The sequence below is a fragment of the Zophobas morio genome, unplaced genomic scaffold (assembly GCF_036711695.1).
Source record: "Zophobas morio isolate AGI-343-1 ecotype UQ-CSIRO unplaced genomic scaffold, CSIRO_AGI_Zmor_V1 ptg000024l, whole genome shotgun sequence".
NCBI classification, from domain to species: Eukaryota; Metazoa; Arthropoda; class Insecta; order Coleoptera; family Tenebrionidae; genus Zophobas; species Zophobas morio.
The window spans coordinates 13,953,856-13,979,057 of record NW_026972129.1 but is presented as its reverse complement, the minus strand read 5'-3'; the positions used below and the strand labels follow the sequence as shown (position 1 = coordinate 13,979,057).

General features: G+C 32.5%; 1 protein-coding gene across 2 annotated transcripts in view; it reads right to left on the bottom strand.

Moving 5' to 3' along the window:
* LOC135134899 (probetacellulin-like) overlaps positions 1–16,378 on the bottom strand; it is a 194,352-nt gene extending 177,974 nt beyond the window's left edge. The window contains exon 1 of one of the 2 annotated variants that reach the window (XM_064063780.1): positions 16,161–16,378. The gene's annotated coding sequence lies outside the window, so the exon portion shown is untranslated. Of the gene's footprint in view, positions 1–12,529; positions 12,660–16,160 lie in introns of those variants that run through there. The other variant, XM_064063781.1, reaches the window with a different exon arrangement.
* Positions 16,379–25,202: the final 8,824 nt, after the last annotated feature.

Below are 25,202 nucleotides of genomic sequence, written 5' to 3'. Positions count from 1 at the left end.
TGGAAATCGACACAAACGACAGATGACAGACAGACAGGAAGAGCGGACCACTTTTTTCTACTCGGTTTTTCCTAATCGGTCAATGAATCCTATTACAATACGTCCTTTGCTTATGCTCGAGAAGCAAAAAAGTGTTAAAATTTATTAAAACTTTTCAAATGAGTACCGGAAGAATACCAAGATTATTTAAAAAATTTTCTTAGCTAAACACTGGAAAAGGTTTCATACTATTTTCTTCTAAGATAATTAAATACATTTGAAATTTTGGAAACTTATTATTATTAAAAAAAAACTAACCTCATTTGAGATACAATTGTTAAAACTTTTATGACTTCAGCGGCTTAAGCCAAAGCACCCTTATAAGACAAACTGGCTTAGCTTTGTGGACCCGAACCGCAAGATTATTACTGTCCATTGTTGGCATAATGTAGCAGTGAACTGAGTTAAGTAATACAATAGCCAGTTTGACTTATAAGGGTGGTTTGGCTTAAGCCGCTTAAGTCATAAAAGTTTTAACAGGTGTATGTCAAATGAGCTTACTATATATGAAGATTGTTTCCCAATTGTGTTTTATTTTTACGTCTTCAGCAGAAACTAAGGACCGGAGTTTGTCAATTCGACCACCAAACAGACTGGATCCTTTTAGCTATAACCCAACGGATTAGGACTACCGGTCAGTTCGACCACCACTGATAATTAGTGTTGGGGGTGGGGACTACCTGCAAGTTGGGGTTAGGCGGGAGGTAGGTATGTATATAAATTGTCGTAAATACAATTATTGAATTTAGTTTCCTGTTTATTGAAGTTTTTCTAAACTGTGTGCAAGTTCTTCTTAGTTAGTTTTTGTTGTTTATTTGTTACTCTTTGCTGTTAACGCAATGACAGACTCAAAAGTTCAAGCAGAAACTATGTACAGCGAAAAGGCGAATATCATAACTTTTTTTACCAAATGTTCACCATCCACGGATTTAAAAATGGTCATTATATCCCCTTAATTTTCTGTCTCTTACCAGACAAAAGGACTGAAACTTACATTAATGTTTTGAAATTAATAGTTCAAAAAAGTCAAGAGTTACATTTAAATCTTCAATTTCAACAAATCGTTTTTGACTTTGAAATGGCAATCCATAACGCCTGCCGTTTTGTGTGGCCTAATTCTACAATCACCGGATGTAGATTCCATTTATCCCAAAATTAGTTAAGAAAAATTCAGTCGCTGGGCCTCATAGCTGAATATAAAGACCAGAACTCGTTGGCAGTTACTTAAGGTTATATTTTGGGCTTCAATTCTTGGAATCCGAGGATATGATTGCTTTTTTAATAATGAATTACATTATTTAATGCCTGCTGATGCCAGGGTTGTCCAGTTTAGAGAAAATTTATCTAACAATTATTGTGGTGATATTGCACTGTTTCCGCCTTCACTTTGGGCAGCTGGAGGCAGCTTTCGACACAGAACAACCAACGCTTGTGAATCATTTCATTCCAGGTTCAATGCTTCTTTCTATAAAAGTCATCCTTATATATTTCAATTTACACAGGTAGGTACTCCTTAACGTAACTATAAAAAATCCCAGAAAAAGTGTTCAACGCAAAATTGACTTTGTGACACAAAAACATAATGAATATGTCGGACAAGTTATATCTCATTATACGTTTGTAAAAAGTGTTTCTCATATATACTTGCCTCCTCTGTAACTTTTCTTCTTTTGTTTAAATGTATATAATAAACATGTTTGTTTCCATCTTTACCCTTTACTTAATCCTCGTATCTATTCAGTCCCTCAGGTCGAACACCGTGGTCGAACTGACTGGTAGGTTTTATGACCCCCCAGCCGTGGTCGAACTGACATACGCCCCTAAGGAAGTATTGTAATCGATTCACTCGAGCAACTGACTACTATCAGGTTTCCTCGACGTTTCATGGCGCCTAGAATACGAAAAAATAGGCCTTCCGTTTTCCTCTGTCTGTCGTCTGTCTGTCGTCTGTCTGTCGTCTGTCTGTCGTCTGTCTGTCTGTCTGTCGTATGTTAGGAATATCGAATGGATGGTAAAACGCTAACAAAAATTTGTCTAATCATCCCCACCAAGAATTTGATGACTGGCTTCATCACTTTGAGTAGTTACGGTTATTTAAATATAATGAAATAATATACTCTTACACTCATGGTTTACTAATCTGTCTTGATTTTTATCACAATTACTTTACAAACATTTGTTTTGTACAGTATTTTCCACGTGGATCTGCTAAAATTGCCAACTTTCAAGTAGACTGTTCTATATTTGTTAATAGGATTCCATCAAAATCATATTAAACGGTGCGATTCTTCCAGTATAACCATCATCTTATCGCTATCTACATCAATAAAACTCTACTAATCACTTCATCAGTGCTAAGACAATTTCTCACACACTGCTTGATTATTATATTTTTTTTATTTTCACGATTGTATACATATAGGTAATCCACTATTTCCTACACAGTGACATTTTTCCATCTGAAACCAACTTATCATTCAATCAGTTTTAAATTGACTAAATTTGTTCCCAATGTACACACTGTATTATAAATATAGTCACCTAGCCCGATTACCAAATACATATACATTTTTATAATCTAGTTATTTCGCTGACGTCAAAAATCTCCTAATAAACGAAATAAAAAAGTTTAATCACAATTAGTGCATCAACTTTACGACTATTAAATTAAAGAAAAAACAATAGGTCGTTAATTATGAATAGCGTTCAATTTAAAATCAACCATAAACCCAGTTGGATCTACGGAAAATACACCTGCCTTATGAGGAACAATAATTGGAGGAGCTGAACCATGATTGCGGCACTCGCCGAAAGCGGCGCCATTAGTCCATGAAACCGCAGCTTACTGCAAACCGCTGGCGCTGCAAGCTGGACCTCTCTTCTTTTGTTTTAAACTAATGGACCACATAAATACAAAATTGTCTATAAAGTACATCACAGCACAGACGACCGCTTCTAATTTTACGAGTTCATAGAGTGTACGCGAAACTGTTCAGGCTTAACGAAATACCAGAATTGTAATAAATATCGGCAAATAAAAAAAACACTATAATTTTGTAAGATACTGTTTTACCTGTGGCTTAATAATCGACCTCAATATTTAACTTATACGAAATATCTTAGAGTACCATAAACTTTGTTTATAACTTGTGAACACAGTAAGCTTTTGTAAAATTTCGGTATAACATTGTCAATAATTAATTGTATTTGTTCATTCTCCTTAAAAACCTGAGTATATGTTGTTCCAAAATTAAAGATTCACCAAAACCGCAATTTCTTCGAAAATAGAACCGGCAACGTAACCAGCATCAGTGTTAGTGACTTATTCTAGTCTGAAATATTTTTTTTTTGTTTCATTTCATTTTCATTGACAGTTTTTTTCCGTTTTTAAACTTCAAACTAGCAATCCATCAATACAAAGTTCCCAAACTTTGTAGTACCAATCTTAGAATAATAAAACCAGTAGTATTAAAAAAACTGGTCTAAAGTTATTTTACTATCCTGTGAAGTACAACATATTTTATAATAATCCTTATAAGTTAAAATAAAGATATGTGTGTACTGTTAAAGCAAAGGTAAAGAAACATGCTAGGGGTATATTTTGTTTGTTCTTCCATTACAAAATTTTGTGATGACGTCATCAACATTTTATAAATAGGAAAAATCAATTTACACGAAACCCTGCTTTATTATACATAATACGGTGCTGTCAATTTTTTTAGGTCAGTTACGAGACGCCACTGCCTTAACTGATTCATATCAACACAGGTAAAATTTCCTTAATAAGTACTTGATTTGAAAAGTAGTAACTGCTAATTATTAAATGTTACTAAAAAAAATTATAGCTAAATATGGATGGACTAGTCGACTAGTGTTATCCTTGAAAAGCCAGGACCAGCCGCAACCCAGCAAACAGTGGCGTATTGCAGTGGTGTCGAGGACTCAGGGAGCGGCTAGCTGATTTACATCCGGCCCAGATACTGCCTCTATCATTATACCCGTCGTTGGCGAGCACCTACTACAAGCAAAAAGCGAACACGCAATCTAACATCCCTGGCAGTTTTGCTTTGATCTACATACTTAATTAATTAAAATTAATAGGATACTCATTCTTTATTGTCCGGAAAGGTGGAGATTGCATTTAACATGAAAAACTAAAAGTAAAAGAAGCAATTTATTTACAAAACGATACCACCTACACTAATGTACAAAAATCATTTTTCAAAGTTTTAAATAACAATTGGTTGTTACATAACAGAATCAACACCCACCAATTTTCTAGGACACTGAACCACTTTTAAGCACCAAAAAAAAACACAGAATTAAAAATAAAATCACACACTATACGCAATAGAACCCTTACGCGTAAAGATATTGACAAAAGGCAGATTGCCTAACAGAACAATTATTGTCTCTTACGGACCAAAGTAATATTCGTTGTTACAGCTACATATAATAATGATTTTTCCTTTTCTGTTTTCAAAGTTTGTATATATCAGCATGATATTCCAAAATAGATATGTTTGTAACGTCTGGACTACAAGTTCTAAAAATGGGAGAAGTGCATTAAAAAAATATTGATAACGTCATACTGTCGCTATATCTATAGCAAGCAAAAAATATCATTCAAATGTGTCCTAGACGGCCGTTTTGTGTCAGTATGTAATAAGAATGCAACAAAAAGAATCAATTCTATACTTAGTATAATCAATCTCTGCCAGCAATTAAAATTGCATGCGAAGTTGCATTCCATCATGGTAAATGTCTAATAGTTAAAATGTTTGCTGAGGCAAAATTCCTAGATATTCTAGAAAATCAAAAAAAAAATGCCAATAAAAAAATTAAATTAAAGTTCCACTCCTCTATCTTGACCTACATTAAGTTTGATTAAATGACTATATTTCTACCAGCCTTCATTCGATATGCAGACTGCAACAACAGTAAAGAACATCAATAATCTCTTCCATGTCGAGCTCCTATAAATCTAATAAAATAGATTGAAGGGCGGTTTTGCAATTTAGTAAAAAGTGGATTATAAAATATTCGAGTTTGGTAATTACTTTGAGACATGAACAAGGACAACATGCCACTATAAAACTGGCAGTAATAAATTTACGACTTTTGATGTAATTTTGAACAAAAGCGTGTTCCACATTCTCAACGATCAATTATTACCAATTCCACCCTTCAAACTTATTTCATTTATCAAAACAACTACGTAAGACATAAAAACATTTGTAAATTATAAGGGAGAATCTAAAAATTAAAACAAAGTGGATATGAACAAGAATAAAATAATTAGTTTGATATAAAATTCAAACAAACACGATTTGATTAAATTTGTATGACTTCATATGTGTACTTATCCAGTAACCAATTGATTGTTACGGAAGGAGCACCAATTGGTTACTGGACTGGACTACACAAAGTTACAAATGTTTTGACAAAAAAATTGATCATTCGACAGAACTTTCCAACTTTTTCGAAAATTTATAAAATTTAATTTTGCGAATTTTGATAACCCCTATAAATTAAAATAAAGATATGTGTGTCATAAAGTAAAGGTAAAGAAGCACGCTATATGCATGTTTCAAGCAAGAGCACGTATGTCAATTTGGGTAAGTGGTGAAGTGTAATACTAACAATAACAGCACAATAATTTCCCAAATTTTCTGGAAAATCTGGTAAGCCATTCTTGGTTGAACCAAGAAAATAGATTGCCTCATTCATTATTTTTTTTTTTTTTGACATACACATCGAACAGCACCTGTAAACTACCGCACAACTAATCCGCTAATCTTTACCAGCCTATGTAGTAAATTTTTACACCTGTAAATTGCGATGGAAAGCAAAATCAAGTAGAATTACTGGATTTCTATGTCTTTATCGTCTTATGGTATCTGGACCTGTGATGGTTCTTCTGCGAAATCGCGACCTTTGCCAAATTAAAAAGAAATATATTTCTAGTAATCCCCAATATATCTTATTATGAATATCCAAAAATCAGAATTTTGCTATATTAGTAAATACCTCAGTACTTAACACATCGAATTCAGTAACTAGGTACCTGCATACCGCCTACGAAAAATCTGCTACAATTTACATTCGCCGACATGGAACTGTCAAAGAAAACAGTGCATTGTTAACGGCTCCTCTACTTTCGAGGACTCGATTTTACATTGATACAAACGCACTATTCTAAGAAACCATAAACACAGAACAGGAAGCGACGATGGCCGACGGCCACAATTTAGGATTTTTTTCTGCGTGTTTGATAACTTGCCTAATATTTCTTGGCATGTTGAAATTAAAGAAAAAAAAAATAGTTTCTTGATACAAAAAAAAATGATCCTAGGTTATTTTCACCCCCACAGTTCAACTAATTTAGCTTCTTCGAAAAATTATAAAATTGAAATAACCCCTATAACTTACGGTAGAGTTTTGTACTGACTGCTAAAGTAGGGGTAAACTAGTCACGATATAAAGGAAAAAAATATGATATTTCGCGAATCGAACCCCGGACCCTTCTAAAGCAAAGGTAACACGCTTGTCGGCGCGGATACAGGATTTCGTTTAGGGGGGGGGGGGGCAATTTTTGAGGTATTTCACCTATTTCCCAGAAATGCGTTCTAAACAAAAAAAATTTATAAAATTTTAACTAGTATACTCTTTTTCACATAACATGGGTGACATTTGGTTGTTTTCGTCGTATACAGTAGAACCTCGATAATCCGAATTAATTGGGAAAAAGGTGTGTTCGGATTAACGATTTGTTCGGATCAGCGATTTTCCCAAAAATCTGAAAGGAAATTGATTAACAACTTCATACACAGTTGAAAACAAACTTCAAGAAATAAACCTTAATTTTATTAAACAAAATTAAAGAATTCTTAAGCAACAATGGATAATAGATACATTCTAAAAAAATATTACTCCGTGACCATAAACACGCTATCTTTTTGGAACACGCTGGGATCTATACCCTGAATTTTTTCAGAATTTTTAGACGAATTTTTCAAAAATGTAATTTTCTATTATGTATTCTCGACGATTTTCGAAATTTAACTAAATAGATTTTCTTGTAGATTTTGGACCTCAGAAGTCACTTCTGGCTTCATTTCTTTGATAACTTAAACCTTTTTTCCAGATTCGTCCAGTTGAGATACTTATGGCAATTTTTAAAAATTTCGGAAAATTCAAATTTCACACCGAATTTTCGAAAATATTGCTCGGTTACCATTAACATTCTATATTTGGAATCAGAACGTCGGGATATACATATCCCTGAATTTTTTCAGAATTTTTAGGAAATTTTTTCAAAAATGAAATGTTCCTCATGCAAATTTCGACCTATTTTCGACGATTTTCGAAATTTAACTACCTAAATACCTTTTCTTGTAGATTTCGGGCCTCATTTCTTCGATAACTTCAACCTTTTTTCCAGAATTAGATAATAATTAATTCAGTGCATTGAAATATGGCAATTTTTAAAAATTTCAGAATACTCCATACAACATATGTAGAAAGATCTTGCGTCATTTTTGCAAGTAGGTGCGTGTTTCCAAGTTCAGTTCAGATTGTAGAGTTTTTGTTCGGATTAAAGAAGCATCGAATTCGGATTATAGAGGTTGTAGGTACTGTATTTACAAAATGAAATGCGATTTCAAAATTTTGAAAGTGGTCAAAATAAAGTGCCTCGGTCCTGTGTCAGGGGGGGGGGGGCAATTGCACCCATTGCCCCCCCCCCCTGGATCCGCGCCTGACTGAGGGGGCATTATCATATTGTTGGTGGAGATGATTAGACAAATTTTGGTTAACGTTTTACCATCTATAGGTTATTCCTAACATACATACAGGGTGTCTCAGAAATAAGTACATTAATTTTAATCAGTTGTAGAGCTCATTGAACTCAACAACTTTTTTTAGTAGAGTTTTGTCAAGAACTTTTTAATTATCAAGTTAAAAATTGTTAAAGTTATATCCCAATTAAGGTTACCCGCCCATGGATCCTTAGTCACCCATGGACACTAATAGTTATTATAATTAATAATGTATGGTCAAAAACAGTTACTAGGATAACGTATTTTCCTAATCGTGTCAATGTGACAAACATTTAGAGAGAAATTGAAAATACTGCTCCCTAATGGCGTACGGAATTTCATCGGCCCAAATGTGGGTGTTGAACACCTTCCCTCGTGTAACCGACCTCATCAGTTGATGGTATAAGAGATACAAAATTTGCTTGTTCGTTTATTTTTCTATTAACCCACTTACAAAAGTTTTGCCTACGTGGTAAGTCTGTTAGTTTCAATAACTGAACTTTCTGGTCCTGAAAGGGGTACATTTGTTCTCTGCGTATCTTCCAAATACTACTCTTCGATACATCACACTAGAGAGTGATACGTGCTAGTGCCCGGCCGAGCTTCGACACTCTTCAAAACAGCCTCTTCAATATTAGCAATTCTATTACTGCGTAACTTACCCCGATCCTGAGGTGCAGGTTTACAAGATCCGTACTCTCGAAAATGCTGTAACGTTCTTAAAACTGCGCACATTTGGCAGACGACGATTTGGGAGGTTTCCTGAAAAAATTCGTTGGGCGCGAGTGCCGTTTCCCCGAGATTCACCGTACGTTAAAACGATATCGGTGCATTCCAGATTTGAAAATAAAGCCATTTCAACACATTTCGTCTATAAATTAGAAATCTATGCCAAACAAACTTTAAAGAGACAACGTTTAATAAAAACATTGACATAAAAATGATTGTCAGTGTCAAAACGGTTGCTAGGGTACCTTCTTCATTGTTGTAGTGTTGTTATTATTTGAGTTATTATTTAAGGTGAACATAGACGGCTCGTGAATATATGGGTGGGAAAATTCGAAATTCGACTTGAGTTTTCGAAAAAATGCTAGATAAAAAAGTTGTTCCGTTTCACGAGTTCTGTTACTGGTTAAAATTAATGTACTTATTTCTGAGACAGCCTGTATACAAATTGGACAACGCTCGATCCGGTAGTTTTGGAGATTATCAGTCTACAAAAATCGACACAGACAACAGACAAATGGTAACGCGAAACCTATTTTTTCATACTCTGAAGGTCATGAAATGGTCGAAAAATCATGAAAGTAGCCATTCGTCCGATGGACCTTATTGCAATATTTGCTTAGCTTACACTCGGGAAGTAAAAAATCCATAATATGATATTGTTTAAGAAAGTTTACTTGTTCCCTTAATTATTGAAATCAAAAACTACTGAGAATTCCAAACTGCAGTTATAGTAGTCCAAGAGCTATAAGGTTACATGGCCATCATAAAATTATCCCATTGTGTCGATATTAAGTTGTTTACAACAGAAAAGGTTTTAGGTCCGTAAATAACGTGTCCACTGCAGCTCGACCGGCTGTTGTCGTTTCGTTCACGGACGGCTTTCACTAAATATCTAAATCTAAGCAAGGAATGTTTAGAAGACGATTTGTTGCCAACCGGTAAGCTTAGTGCGAACTACACAAAGGGGGTATTTATTTGCGGTCCACTACTTTTATGATTGTCACATAACCTTATATCTCTTGGACTACTTTATAATATTTGATTTTTCAAAATAAACTTTAAACAAACACACATATGTATCACTATGAAGTTAAAAATCTCTTTAATTCTTCCTGCTGTTAGGAAAATAGTGAAACCTACATAGAAAATATAAGCGGCGTGTATTATAAACATAAAAATTGGTGCAAGATTATTTAGACATAACTTCCTTCGGCTCTGAGTTCTTACGTACAACCATTCATTTTTTTTTTATGATAACCTCTATTAGTTAAAATAAAGATAATTGTAGACTATTAAACTATAGATAAACACGCATGTTATGCGTTTGTTTCAAGTGAGTTCATGAAAATGTTTTCCCAATTTTCGCGAAAATAAGGAGAACCGTTGTTGCTTTAATCAATAAAACAAATTGCTTCCTTCATTTTTTTTTTTCATCCTGCATAAGCAATTTTAAAAAATATCTATGAGTGCGTTGATAAACCACAGGGATAGATTAATAATATTTTTCACATTTTAGATATGATTTATTGGCCAAAATTTTGAGATAACGTCATTAAATTGTTGGTGGGGGTGATGAAACAAATTTTTGTTAGCGTTTTACCATCTACACCACATTCCTAAAATATAAGGTTTCACAACAAGTAGTTTCTGACACTATCTGTATAATAAAATCAACACAGACAGATAGACAGAAACGGGAAACCCAGCTTACGCTCGGGAAATAAAAATTATTACAGCAATTTAATCAAATATGACCGTGCGCTGAGTTTCTGATCAGTCTATTTATATTTTTAATGTTATGAAAGACCAAATTTGAAAGCATTGGCATTTCAGTGGATTGTATCTATGTAAAGCTGAGCATAATAATATCTCCAACGGCGTTTGCAATCATTTCCTCGTTATTTTAATAACATAAACATAATAAGTAATAAAAAATTAAACAACAGTAACTTTGATTCGGACATTTGACAGCAAACAGTAAGATGTGTTTTTCCGACTACTTAGTTATTAATTTCAACTCTCGTACAATTGCAAACGAAAAAACGTAATGTCTTAAATTTACCATATCGTGGCTCCAAATTAAATGGTTTAATTGGTTTTGGAAATAACGAAAACATAGGATGTTTCATTTTCTATATACTATAAAACTATATAACATACAATATATTTTTTCGACAATTGTTCATAATCTGAATTATTTATTTAATAGACTCATCATTTCTCAGCCTCGGCCCATTTATATGAATAAATTAATATGGGCCACTGAACCATAGAATATTTTATCATCGATTTAGCCTCAGTCGTAATATAATATCATTCATTAGTAGGGATGTACCGACTGGTAGCCGACTATTCGGCCGTTTTTCATCGTCGGCTGCAGTCGGCGACTGGTCGGCTAAACAGCCGATCGGTCGGCTTTTTTTATTAAAATTAAAATAGTATATAAAACAATTAAACCCGGTTTACAGAACCTCAATTAAATATTTAATTGCGATTTAATTTTTAACCCCGCGTTAAAGTACCATAGGACCGACTCTACGCCAATCAGACGTCGCTAATGGCCTTGTTAAATGCGCGATCAACTTAATCTCAGTTAAAATATTGTATAAACTGGCTCTAAATTGTGTTATTCTTTATTTTTGTAGTGAGTTACTAAAAAAAAATAAATGTTAAAATTATCCAAACAAATTTAATACATTTTTTGAAAAACAAAGGAACTTTAGTTATTCCTTTTATTAAAATAAAACAAATTTTTAAGGTAGTCAGAGAAATAGAAAGAGAAAACACACTGTCTGTCGCATTTATAAACCGGTTTTAGCAAAGCCGCACAGTCGGCCGACTAGTCGGTTTTTACTGGCCGAACAATCGGCTAGTCGGTTAGTCGGCCAGACCTACAGTCGGTACATCTCTATTCATTAGTACTCATTCTTCAATGATTCAGAGAATTACTTTTTTTATCCAGAGTATTAGAAACAACGAAAACTAAAGTATTTGTAGACGTAAAGAAAGCACTAAATGTTTCGTTAAAGCTCAAATCATATTTTTAATGTAAGTCATTTCACCCCAAAAACGATATAAATTACGGTAAAGGTAAATTGCGTGAAAACACTCTCACTCCGCGTTCTTTGTGTCCCGTCGGTCCAAACATGCAACGTAAACGCAAATACACGAAAATAATAAATTTAGTGTGTGACTTCGGGATGTTGTGGTGTAATAAAAAAATAACATTTGGCACATTAATTTTCTCGGCATAAATTACGCAATTTACGGTAATTGCGATATAACGCGATGAAAACTGAGTGGAAATCAAAAGTCGAAACACGCCACTGGCATTTAAACAAGCGACACAGAAAGTGAGATCCTAAACAAATATATTTACATGTATTTACTAATTATAATTTACTAAATACTAAAAAAGTTCACTTGCACTTCAAAAACGGCAATAACTCTTGAACGCAGATTCGTAATTTATTTTAACAAAAACAACTTATTATTTATAAGTAATTTATAACACGCAATATGCACTGATAATGTATTGTTAAAAGATCAAATATACGTATATACATATTCCAAATAAATATTCATTTAATACGACGTATCTCTTCATCTAACCTTTTTATGTATGTAGGTTTTGTAGGTAATAAATCGCAGACATTCGGAACACATTTATGGTATCGAACGAATGCAATATACACTTGTATAGTTAAGAAAGAGAGTACTAATAGCCATAAAAATAGCATTTTTTTAATCAATAGGTAAAAAGCATGAAATCAATTATGTAGTCACTTGAAATTGTTATAGTAAGATTTTTTTGAGTCACCAAATATACCTACCTGTATTTTTTAACGATAATTTAATTCATGGGAAAAAAATCCAAAATCCCACAATTCTTTTGTCAATCTGACAATGGATCAGCCAGCTTTAAAAAAATGTTTGTTTACCTCAAGTCACGTTGATCGAATTTAAATTTCATGTCCAGGGGTATCACCACCAAACAAACGGGGAAAAATAAAATAATTCCTCGACATATCGTATCGAATTACACTCGAACTACATATTTCCTTCACTCACTAAACCAAACTCTAGTGTCTCACTGGTAAATACACTCGACAAATTGGCACATAAAACAGCTTGTATTGCCAACTCGCGGTTTTGTTAAGTACAGGTTGTCTCATTTAGCGACGAGGCAACCAAATTTTCGTTAAAAAATAAGTGTTTATTTGTATAAACAATTTAGTTGGTCGATAAGTAGACAAGACAAACTGTTCCTGATAAACCACAAGTCCACAGGAATGGCCATTTTATTTGACAGTTTGTATAGTCTAATTAGCGACGAAAAACTAAAAAATTTGAGTTCAAAATTCCCATTACCGACCATTAATCCACGCATCACATGAAAAGTGACCTACACTACTCTGATCTAGTTATGCTAATGTACTCTGATTAACATGATTAGACTGTTCGAGAAACTAACGAACAATATGACATTTTCTCCAACAGAACCTCTTCTTGAATTTTGACAATTTCAAACTCTTAACTAAGTTATTGGTACTAGATTTACATTGGAAATAACTAGACGCAACATTGAAATTTGATGAAAATTTAACACTGAGTTCATTTTTATCGGTACCGATAGATATTTGGAAATGCGTTAAGACACAAATTTTTTTTTAAATAGTTGCCATTAATCCATCACAAATAGAATGTTGCAAAATCGAATTGTATAAGTTCAGAACTGAGGGAAGTTTTGTAGAAATAACCTTCGACCAATTTTTTTGATTACGTAAGAAAATTTTTTTTTAATTTGAAGTTATTAAAACTCGCAAGTTCATATGGGTCTTGAAACCTTTGATTTTAGTCGTACCTCTAAGCTAAAGTACTCGCACTAATGGGTCTAATCTGCAAAAAGACCTGGGTCAGTTGGGCACCGCGATAAAAAAAATCTACAGGTGGTCCTAATCCACAAGACAGTTGTGGGTAAGCTACCTGGGAGGCAAGGGTGAGTTGCACAATGCGGTCAGAAACATTTGCACATATTGTTAAGGATTAATGCCAGTTATTGCGTGTTCTAAGAGAAATAATTCATACTTTATTCATATTTTATTAATAATTAGGTATGTATATAGAAGTGAAAGGATTTTTGTTTTTATACATATTAACTAAATCATTTCTGAATAGAAGTTCATAACTTCTATCAGAAATTCTGAAGATTAAAACAGTTTTCGAATTTGTTCATTCCTGCGCTGCCAACCTTACTGATAGAACTCTAACGTACGAGAGGAAAAGAACTGTGCCAATTTTTCTTATCAACTAAGTACCACTAAATAATATTAACTCTTATAATCCTCTGTTTGTCCTATGCCGTTTTCGGAATTAGACCAACCGCAAGGGGTAAACGAACCCAAAACTGATTTTTGAGAGAATTCGCTTACTACACTACTCTTAGCATTTAACATAAACATTTCCAGTTTGAACATAAATTAATGTAATCTAAACTACAGAAAATAGGTCTCCCGTTTCCGTCCATTTGTTTATCTGTCGTCTGTCGATTTTTATTAAGCAGACAATCTTCCAAAACTACTAGACCGATTGTAATAATTTAATAGATGATAAAACACTAACCAATATTTATTTAATCATCACCACCAACACTGTTGTGACGTCACCTCAAATAAAATACTAATTTATTATTTTAATTAATTAATTTAAATACTATTTAAATTTTACAAAAGCAACGCGATTATCTTACACAGCTTTTATTTTCTTACACTGTAACGGTATTAAGCTATATTTTTCAGTTATAGGGGATATCATTAAAAAAATTAAATTTCCCAAAATCAGATTTTATAATTCTTCGAAGAAGCGAGAATTGTTTACATAACCTTATATTGTTTGCTTTTTCATTCTAAATAATTTTAATCAATCACAAATCTTCACTGTTTCAAACCTATTAAGCCAAAGCCCACAGAAAATTTTATAATTTTTGTACGGCTATTAACCGTATAACACTTAACTCTTTCAACCGTTTTTTATTCTTCGGTATTCGATGTTACTAGTTGTTTAACCACTAGATTAGACCAAAGACACTCGACTAAAGGTTCTTGAACACCACTGCCACCAAATTCCTTCAACACTAATTTGTTTTACAAAAACCGTAAAAAATTTAATTCTTTGATCAAGTTCGATTGAGTTTTTTAAAAACCGTTGAGTTCCATGTTTGGAGCGAGCAACATTGAAGAAAACCTTTTTTACAGACGAAGCCTGGTTTCATTTGAGTGGTTACATTAATTCTCAAGATATGAGAATATGGAGCACCGAAAATCCACGGAATTTTTTGACAATCGGATTATTAGTCGAAATAGAAACAACAGCTGGCCCCTGAAATCTTGTAATCTTACTTCTTCACAATTTTATGTAGCCTAAATATTTAAAGAACACTATCGAACATCTGTCAACAATTTGAAGGAATCATTAAGGTTTAAGGTTAAGAATAACAGAAAAAAGTAACGACAAAAACAAAAATACAGACATGTAGCATATAATCGATGGATTTAAACGAAAAGTTCATTTATGCTCACGACAAAATGGGCAACACTTTCCGCATTTACTGTACTTTAATTTAAAACAATTTTCTTTGTAACTTCACACTTATGTTTTTAAAAATTTTGTTAAAACGTGTCCGCCATTTTTGTTTTTACATTTGTCATTTTTTTCAATGTGGTTTAATCATCGACATGCCAAATTCTTTCCCTGGATGACTCGATTACAAATAATGTGTCTCGCTCGATAAACAGATAAGAATCTCTCGGTACTCGAAAAAACTTAGTTCTCATAAAGATTACTTTGTAATTGGCTACTAAATCAAGCCATTGTGCTGCATTTAATACTTATGGTATGTCATTCAAAGTACTTACTAGAGAACAGATTAACTGACACCCAACTGCTAACCTAAATTAAAACCTTGCTAAACCTACACCCGTAAATGCTCTTGACGTAAAAAATCGACATTTTTTGAAAATTTTCTGTGATTACTGCTGTGGGTTTTATGTATAACAACAAGAATTTATAACAGCAGCAGAAATTTCCGATTTCCACTGCAACTTGCAATCTCTAATAAACATTACATTGTGTACAATTATTATCCAACAATCGGGTAATATAATATTGATATATTTATGAGCATCGTAAATAATAACACAACAACTACTTAAGCAGGTGTACTGAAATACTTGCCGTATATTACGGTAAAATCTAGCCAAGTATTTTAAAAACGGTGCGCTGGACCTGCTCGGTAGTCCGCATGAAACGCACGTGTACACCTGTCAAAAGAACTGGTTGACTATTTAAAGGTTATGTCACTTGAGCAAACAATAATTGTTTGTTTAATAGAAAATAAACAAAACAAACCGCAACAACAACAAACACACAATAAAAAAAATAACAAAACATTACAACACAGGCAGAATAAATTTAATAAATAACAACAAATAAACCGGATTATATTAGCTACGAACTTGAAACTTGGACAAAGAAATAGTTGTAGTTATTTTTAAAACAAAGTCGAGTACTCACCTGTTTTTACGCCGATACTTTTCGTTTTTCTTGATGTTTTAAATAACACCACAAATAAAACACAACAGTTGAAACGTTTATGGTAATCCGTGTAATTTTCCCGTAAACACTACGATACACTTGAACCGATAGTAAGTTTTTCGTGACGTACTCGACTTCATTCAGAATTGCGGCAATTTTCTTCTTATTAAAAATAGTTTGAAGTGACAGAAAAACAGACTAAACCACGCCATGTTGTTTATTTGAAATAACTACGTATACGCCATCTGTTAGGCATACGGAAAACTCTTCATATACGAGGGGGGTTTCAAAATATCTGCTTGGTAGTTTCACTTGTAACTTTACAATACAACACCCGTTAATAAAGGTCTTATAAACTCTATCTGGGCTGGTGGTTTTTCACAAACGTGGCCACCTGACAGCCAGACCACTTGATTTGAAAATATACTTACTTAAAAATACCAAATCATCATTTACTGCTAAAAATTTAACATGATTTTTTTAAAACTAGTATAGAGTTGAGTTTAAATTAATGTACAGAACACAGGTGTGTCTTTATAGCTGTTTACCATTGTCACAAAAGTATAAGCAATAGGGGTTCTAACAAAACGTCAAAACGATGCTCATAGAAGTAGCAAATGGTTTGCTCATGATAATGATCGTACAGATTAAAATTCCGCCCTCGTCCGATAGCAGCCATTAGAAGCATAATGATTTATGCAAGAATAATAATCTATCATAAAGACATTTTTTTATTTTCGTTATACAACTTACTACTCGTCATACATATCGCTTTCAAATTATACTGCGTCAACAAGTGCATAAAATTATTGTATTAATTCCTTTCCAAATAATTCTTTATTTTTGCACTATTTTCCTAAAAATGTAATATGTACTTGTAATTTAAAATATTTTTTCTACAATCGTGTAAAAAGTGACTCATATGCCAATGGTATAGAGTGCAAAAAGTGGCACTTTCTTGCACTTTAATATCAATTTAATCAACGGCAATTTTTTTTTATATCCATATTTTCTTTCACCGAAAGGGAAGCACATTATGGAATATTCGGACCAGAGGGTAGAAGCGGGGAATCCGAATTGCGCACATGACCTGAAAAAGATAGGAGTTGCGCCCTTTTACCGCTCGGAAAATGTCCGAATTGCGCCCACTACCTGAATGCTCCCTTACCGCGTTCTTATAGGCTGTAAGACCCTACAGTGCAGGTAAAAATTACTCTCCATTGGAAAATCCAGTGTTTTGTGACCTCAGTATAAGATATTTCAATTACGTAAATATAAATGAACACAGAAATGAACTCTAAAAATAAATTGACGAATGCATAGTTTTACTGAGGTGCCATTCTTATAGTAATATTACTCTATATCTACCTAAAATGAACATATAAAATGTATATTCAGTTCAGTTGATAGATAAATTGTGTCAACCTGCTATGTTTTATAAAATCAAATTTTCCTCAGTCTGATTTGTAAATTCGTGCACCTATTTGTACATAATCTACATAGATGGTAGTGGGCTGTGATAATATTTCCAGGTAGCGGGCGCAACTCGGAACATTCACCTACAGTAAAATGTGGGCAATTCGGACTTTTTGAGCACGAAAACTCAGGTAGCTGGCGCAACTCGGATTCGTCCGGTAGAAGGCTTTATACCTTCGTTGACCGATCGGAAAAATAAGCTAGAAACCTTTTTGTCCGCACACCATTCTTTGAACCGGTTGTATGTCACATCATATTGTTTTCGGGATTTCTCGGGCAATAAATTAGTTAAATATTGCCACATTGGCAATCTCGGTAGTTTAAGGGTTTATTCTAATAACACCTCCCTCGCTACTTATTTATGCCGTTTTATTTTATTTAGCAAATTGTTTTTTTTTTTTTTTTGAAATATTGTTTGGTTGTCATAAGACAGCATGAGTTTTTTAGTTTTTAGTTGTTGTAGAATTTTATTTAAGTCTCCAATAAAACTGGTGCATTGTACCCACGATTGTAAAAAAAATGTTGTATGCAACATATGCAAAAGTGTTCTTGCACTTGACATATTGTCCAACTCGACATTCGGTCTCGTTGGGCAATTGTTACATCGTGTGCAAGAATCAAGCACTTTTTGCACTATTTTGTTAAAACCATCACAAGGTATTTATTTTTTTTAACATATGATTTTCACTTTATAAATGCAAAATATACAGGGTAGTACCTACTTTCTCTGTTTTACACATTTTTTACAGATTTTTGCACACTGATACCAACAAACTTTCATTGTGTTGTAATCTAGTTTAAATATATCGATTTACAAAGGAAGACAACTACATCAGTATGAGTAGATGGTGGGTCACTCACTAAGAGCGAGTTACTCGGTATCTCATTAATTGTATATTGAAAATTAATATAATGTAAAAACAAGTCAGAGATCAAAGTTGGATGGTTCTTTGAACTGCATACACTAAAATTATTTTCAACTGTAGAGACTTATATTTTTGAGATATAATACACAACTTTGTTGTTTTGTTTTTTTTTTTTTAAGAGAAGACTATATATTTAACATATTTTCATTGGTGCTTTGAAACTGCAATCTATTTTGAAGTTCTGAGGCGATGTTGCCATGTTATTCCAATTTTCTTGAATTTTTTTATCAATGCAAAGTTTCCAAAAATCAAAGTAGGGTTATTTTTAAAATCTCTATTAAAGTATTTTTTAGAGAGATAAACCAAAGTAGGTACGCGCTTTGTTGTGGAATAAATTAAATTGAGTCTTAGGTTCTGCAATTTTTCATTTTTTTAAGAAACACGCTGACCTGACATTGAAAGAAAGAGGACAAAAAATAGAATAAGATGGAGTAATAAAATACAAGTGAAAAAAATGCAATATCCATACTTGAAAATTGTAAAATTTTAGAATTTTTTATAAACATTATATAATAAAATTTAATTTAATTGGTACCGCAAGACAAGTATTTCTCTTTATTTCTCCATAAAATATTGTGAAACAAATTGTAAAATGAACCCTATTATGATTTTTGGAGTTTTAACCCCTTTCTTTTCTTATTATAGAACACGTATACAAGGCGCACCGGAATAGGTAATCGAGTTCGAGCTACGAGCTCGAACTGAGTGTCGGTGTCGGTGTCGAGGTCACCGAGACCGGTCTGAACCGAGTCTGAACATCGGCATGTATATGCGCTATAGATATAGATAGATAGAGAGAGAGAAATAAACTATCAAACAATATGTATATGAAACGCCTCAGAGAGTGGTGCTGATTCCGTCATTTCCGACTTTTCGGACCCCAGTGTGCTCTAAGAGAACACCACCAGAATTCAAAGAGTATCTAGACCACAACGACTCTCAGGATACAGAATTCAGTCTGAATGGAGAAGTTGCTTGACAAATTATTCTTTCACCCAGGTGTATTGCGGTGAGGCGATTAGTGTGGAGTGGGAGCGCGAGAATAGCGTGGGCGTGATCGAGAGGACGCTATGATCCATGTTACAACTATTTAATAAAATGTGTTCGTTTGACTAAATTAGGTACAATAATTGATGACGTTTTCACTTTATTACTCATTTAAGAACTGATATTTATATCATTCAGTTTAGTCACCATAGGCCACTAATAACTGAATTATAGATCGGGATAAAGATACCGAGGGCGATATCGGTATGATTGAACAGTAATTTGTATTTTAAATCGAATAAGTTATAAATACTGCTCTAGCATTTGTAAATAATTACTTGTTACTTTAGTTGGTAAATTACACATTGTACTTTAATTTTTTTACAATATTATTATAATAATTACTTTTATTATTTTTTAAGAGAAAATTAATTCCTTCGCCGCGTATACGTGTTTAATTTATATAAATTAACAACGTAGAGTTAAAACTCCATCCGTGTGTCCCTGGGTCGACGCACTCTTTTTTGTGAACCCTTGTATTGCTAAGAAAATAAGCCATGGTTATGAAGCCTTCAATGAGATCATTCAAAGTATGTAAAAAAATACATAGGGTATTCAATTAAAAAAAAGTTGTGTGTTACCCCGTAAAAACAGAACATTCTGTATAGCTAAGAATAATTTTAGTGTATGCTACTCAAAGAACTGTATAACTTTAGTCCTTAACTTTTTTCTATCTCTATTAATTAACCAGATATCAAGAATCGCGCGATTAGTAACTCACGCTGTATAATATACAGGTACTTTTGTAGTAGCTAAACAATAGTGTTTCTTTATTTTGAAATCCGTAAAAATGCAAAAATATGATTTTTTTGTAAAATGTAACTACACGGAACGAAACTTTTACTACAGTTAGGTACAGAGTGTTTGGTTGTGAAACATTATGCATTCTCTGTGGACTAGAGCTTAAACGGAGTCTAACACAAATTTTCTAATATACAGTTGTTCCTTTTAAAAACTATAGGTACAGTGTACATTAAAGCCATATATTTTTTTAAGTAAAACCCCCTATAGATTTTGACGGAATCTTTAAAAAGGAAAAGAAAATAAACGTGACACAAGCGCCTTTTAATTAACAATTTTGAATGTTATATTTTAAAAAATGCTGAAATTTCAAAATTCGCAACCTTGCCTTTATATATATAGGAATAAGGGTGAATGGAAATCACGTTTTAGTTATAGTGAACCAAGACCAAGAGTTATAAGGTTATATGGCCATCATAAAATCATCCCATTGTGTCGAAGTTAAGTTGTTTACAATAGAAAAGGTTTTAGGGTCGTAAATAACGTGTCCACTGCAGCTCGACCGGCTCTTGTGGTTTCGTTCAGGGGCGGCTTTCACTAAAAATGAAAATCCACCACTCCACTATTTCTTTACTACCTGCAGCCGCTGAGGGTTCCGAAATAACCACTCGCTTTGAAAGCCGGCCCTGTTAAATATGAGCAAGAAATGTTTAGAAGATGATTTATTGCCAACCGGTAAGCTTAGTGCGAACCACACAAAGGGGGTATTTATTTGCCGTCAACTACTTTTATGATGGCCATATAACCTTATAGGTCTTGGTTCACTATACCTTAGTTATCTACCTGTCGTCTATATCAATATTTATTAGAGAGATAATTCCCGAAACTACTGAACCAATTTGAGTCAAATTTTGTGCCTACTTATCTATTTTAGGAATATGCTGTAGATAGTAGAATCCTAACGAAAATTTGTCTAATTGTCTACACAAAAATGTAAATTCATCATCTCAAAATTTTGCATAGTACTTAAATGTTACTTCTATTCTTAGATCATATAATAAATAGATACCAATACTCAAACTGAAAGCTGTGACTAGACATGAAGCTATCTGTTGTCGTTTTCTACGTCAAGGGGAGTAGTATAATGCTATCCTTGCGTGATCACCACATCTTCATCTTTGTTATATGCATTTCATCTGTATATGTCTATTTCACTTCCATCCTTGTACCGCACCACAAATCGCTTTTGACAGATATTTCTTCTAACCTCTCTTTCGAGTTGTTGTACAAAAAACAATTTTAGAATTTAGAACAAAGATCCTATTTTAAGTGATGTAGTCATAAAGTATCACAATTGCTGCCCAATAATTTACTATTCCTTTCGTTATATACTGTGAATTATTTATAATATCAAGCTGTCAACATCTTTCTTCTGAAGTTAGTTCAGACATACTTCCTAAAATTTAGGCGTGCAAAATTCAAATAGTGATCAGGCAAGGATAGCTTCATTGTAATCCCTCCATGCACGAGAGAGATGTGTGACAGGACGATGTCGTCACAGGCTGTCCTAGGGAAAGAACACGGCATGGTGGTATCTATTTATTATATGATCTAAGCTTCTATTTCGATTTTATAAAATAACATATCCTTCCACTTGTAGTTTATGAATCCGTCTTGATCTTTTATCCCAAACATCCAAGTTTTTGGAAGAAAAATCAAAATTGTATAACAACATTTTACAATTTAACTTTGAAACCTAGAAACCGAATACTCTGAAATCTTGAAAACGTTTTAAGGTTATCGTAGACATGGTAAAGCGTTAATCAAAATTTATTTGTTTATCACCCCCACAAAAATTAACTTAATTCATTTTAAAATTTTGCAAATAAGTCCAATACAAAATGTGGTTTTTCAATGCATTCATATTTTTTAAAATTGCTTATATTTTTTTGATCAAATAAAGAACGGCTCACGTCATTTTCCAGAAAATTTTGGAATATGGTACATTTATTATTATTACACTGTATTTATTTAAATTGATATACGTGTCCTTGTTAACATGTTGATGACGTCATTACAAAATTTTGCAAGAAAATCCTACTTGAAACATGGACATAACATGCTTATTTAACTTCATTTTAACACTACACATACATCTTTATTTTAACTTATAGGGCTTATTATAAAAAAAAATCGAAAAATCTTAATTTTTCGAAAAAACTGGACATATTGGACCGAATCCAGGGACGAGGAAAGTTCTGTCTAAATAACCTTGTACCAATTTTTTTATCAAAACTTTAAACCTATTAAAATATACAAATTAATTTCTTTCTTAAAAAAAAATAGAACATACAGGTCCATTTTGTAGTTCGAATCATTACATACATATAAACTTTGAAACAACGACAGTTCAGTGGGACTTCCTCTGTTGTACACTGTACAATTTTCACCATTATAGTAAATATTAAAATTACTGATGTTAATTATAAAATTTTATTAAAGTTTGCAGCAAAATCCCACTCAAAATTTCATATTTACGCTAGCACTTAAAAATAGTTAAATATACGACATAATTACGTACTAATACAAAAATCTCTACGAGGATTACTTTCATTTTAGGCCTTCTTTAAAAAAATCCTTTTTTAGACCAAATTGTAGCGCCATATACCTAACCTTTCTCTTCTCAAAAATAAATTGTACCTAAACAGCAGAAAATGGACCTAAAATTTGAAAGTAATTTTTCGGTAGGTTCAAAGATTATTGCTCTAATATTATGAAAATAAACAACACACCTACACCACGAACTCGTAGTGCAAACGCCAAGACAACATCAAATTAGAGTTTCTCAAAATAACTCATTTATAGTATTTTTCTTGGCTATCGCTCTGGAAATAAAAAATACATAATTACATAGAAAATTATAATATAACACTATTATATTAATAAATTTCTTTAATCTTTATTTTCTTGCCTTGCTAAGTGGGATTTATAGAAATAAGTTCACTACTTTAGATCAAGATTAAATATTACCTACAACCACGACATATTTGACTAAAATTAAGAAATTTGTTTGATAATTTCTATAGTATACTATATTTATTTTTGTGTTTATTATTTATAATATCATAGAACGCAACTCGATAAAATCTTAACTGATATAATTTTATAGGCAATGAATTAGCTATACGTACATTTATTTTATTTTGTTATTATTCTCTATAAAATATTATGTAATATATTATTTAAATTATGAAAGTAAGGAAATGAATAGTCATAAGATTGTAATTTTATTCTAATGTGCGTGTACACTGTATAGAAAAACTTCTGTAAAAACTAAGTTGGAAAAAACATTTATCACCATAAAATCGTGAAATAACACTAGCATGGGTAAAGAAATACCGTTGGTCAAAGAACTTAGATATGGCTATTTTAGGCAACTATTTGAAGGAGTTTTCTTACATATTTCACACAAAGTGATTTTTATACTTAAATTTTATTGCATTTATTTCCAGCGGTTTATAATAGTAAAAATTTTACTATAGGTACTAAAAATATTATAACAAACCACTAGTGACATTCGGCAGTAGCACTATAAATCACTTGATTGTTATATATGTATATAGGTATGGAAAAATGCTTCTATCGTACTAAATTTTAATACACGCAAGATATAGACTTTTAAAATAATTTACTTTTTAGAATTTTTATTTCATAAATTACATTTATATATAATGGGCTCGTGTATTATGTCAAATTTTGTAGCAAAATACAAGTATTTATCATTCTTATCACAGAAATCCGACACCTGCACACACATTTTAGCCATTCCCAAAAATTTCATGCAATACGGTGTGCAAAATTAAACTGGTCAGGTCATAAATTAAAAGCTTACCCGCCTACATTTACAAAAAATGTGCTATTTAAATTTTGTTTTAATCAGCAATAACTAAAAAGTGGATACTTTAACAAAGAAAACACTAAAAATAAAAATAACTCCCTTAATTATTAATAAATAAAACATATATACTTTTGTAATGTTTTTTTCTAATGTTCACACAAGATGTTAAAAAAAAGAAAAATATGAACCGATTCCTTTAAACCTAAAACTTAAACACAGTACCTAGGTAAGTATAGAGATTATCATGCAAGCAGCTTTTCTTAAACACGTGTCTGAAAGGCACATTTTGACGCTATAATTAACCGTGGTTTTTAGTATAGTTTTTACTGTTGATGATGATTCTTTAAACTCAGATAATGATCGTAATGAAAATAAATAATAATTGTCTGCACGTTTCAAGACAATTCGTAGAAAATTTCTGTGGGCGGATAACAGATTGCCATTAGTAGTTTTTGAGAAGAGTAGTGTTATGAGCAGCATTTCAAATCAGTCTGTCTGAAACTGTAGTGTTCAGATTCTGAAACATATTACTTTAAAATTAATCTATGATTTTAGTTCGTTATTCTGCATGTAAATAGTTCTAGAGACAAGAAACAAGCAAAAATGAAACAGAACAATGGGTTGGCGATTGTATCACATTCAGTTGAAATACAACGTTGTGAAAGTTGAAGCATTTATGACCAGCACAGGTGAATGGTAACATTCAGATTTTCATAGGTTTTAATAAATACTACTCAATATTACATCATATTTTTCTTGCAAACTACGAAATAAGTATCAATCACTAACTAAAACAGTTTGGTCAGAAGTTATTTCAGTATTTTCCAGTAGAGATTTACTTAATAAATTCTTGTAAGGAATTTTTTTTTTCATTTCAATTCTGGAAATTAAATGGGTGGCTTTTGAAATAATATCAAAGATTAGATGGACTAT